The sequence below is a fragment of the Chiloscyllium plagiosum genome, unplaced genomic scaffold, assembly GCF_037043375.1.
Source record: "Chiloscyllium plagiosum isolate Xiang-an unplaced genomic scaffold, Cpla_swu_hap1 HiC_scaffold_42, whole genome shotgun sequence".
NCBI lineage: Eukaryota > Metazoa > Chordata > Chondrichthyes > Orectolobiformes > Hemiscylliidae > Chiloscyllium > Chiloscyllium plagiosum.
In genome coordinates, this window is record NW_028270180.1 from 82,738,254 (window position 1) to 82,740,006 (window position 1,753).

Sequence of the window (1,753 nt, forward strand, 5' to 3'; positions counted from 1 at the left end):
GATACGAAGATGAGGTAAAGCAATGTCTGCAGAGGCCACTGTAAGTCTGCACAGGGATACAGATCAGTTACGCGAGTGGGTAAGGATCTGGCAGATGGAGTTCAATGTTGGGAAATGTGAGGCCATCCATTTTGGTCGGACTAACAGCAAACTGGATGATGAAATGGTGAAAATGTGCACCATGCTGCTGTACAGAGTGAGTTGGGTGTCTTTGTGCATGAATCACAGGAAGTTGGTTTGCAGGTGCAGCAGGTAATTAAGGCAGTGAAGGGAATATTGTCCTTCCTTGCTAGAGGGATGGTAATGCTGCAGCTGTACAGATTGCTGGGGAGGCCACACCTGGAGTACTGTGTACAGGTTTGGTCTCCTTACTTCAGGAAGGATGTATTGGCATTGGAGGGAGTACAGAGGAGGTTCACTAGTTTGAGTCAGGAGTTGAGAGGATTGGTGTATGTGGAGAAATTGAGAAAACTGGTTCTATAGTCATTGTAATTTAGAAGAATGGGAAGTTGAAGAGGAAAAAATAAAATTATGAAGGGAATAGATAAGACAGAAGCAGGGAGGCTATTTCCACTGGGGCGGGTCAATCTACAGAGCATTACCTCAAAATAAGGGGGTGCAGATTTAGGACTGAGTTCAGGAGACGCTTCTTCAGCTAAAGGGTTGTGAATCTGTGGAATTCCCTGCCGAGTGCAGCATTTGACGTTATCAACTTGAATGCCTTGAAGGCAAAAGGTAGATTTGTGATCAGGTAAAGAATTAAGGGTTATGGTGAGAGAGCAGGAAAGTGGAGCTGAGGCCATGAAAAGCTCAGCCCTGATCTTATTGAATGGTAGAACAGGCTTGAGGGGCCAGATGAAAGTTCTTGCCTTGTGCCATCAAAATTGGCCTTTGTCCAATTCACAACCTTAACTTTTAGATCTGGTATATTATTTTCTGTAACTATTTTAAAACTTGTAGAATTATCAGAGACTCCCAACAGTGTGGAAGCAGGTCATTCAGCCCATCACATTGATACTGACCAGGAGAGCCTCCTAACCTCCCCCGAAAACATTGCATTTCCCAGGGCCAACCAATCTACACATCCCTGAATATTATGGGCAATTCAGACTGGATAATCCACCCAACCTGCACATCCCTGAACACTGAGGGCAATTCAACCTGGACAACCCACCCAACCTGCACATCTTTGGACTGTGGGAGGAAACCAGAGCACCCGGACGAAATTCATGCAGAAAATCCCAATAAGGTGATCATCCTTTCTTATTTCCCAGTTCCACGTAAATAACTACACTGGGCGTACTCCCAGGAATATCTTCCCTCAGCAAAAACATAATGCTATCCCGAATCAAAAATGCCACTCTCCCTCCTCTCTTGTCCCCCTTTCAATTCTTCCAATAGCATCTATACCCTGGAACATTAAGCTGCCAGGCCTATCCATCCCTGAGTGATGCCTCTGTAATTGCTATAATATCCCAGTGCCATGTTCAAAACCATACCCTGAGCTCATCTGCCTTCCCTGTCAGGCCTCTTCTATTGAAGCAAATACAGTGCAAATGCTCAGTCCGACTTCATTCTGTGCCTTGCCCTTGCCTGCCTTGACTATTTGATTTCTGAACTGTACCAGCCTCAGACATATCTCTTTCCTCACTCCCTTCTTGGGTTTACACCCACTCCCTCACTCGTTTAATGCCTCCCGAGTATCACCAGCAAGTCTCCCTGCCTAGACATTAGACACCTTCCAATTCAGGTA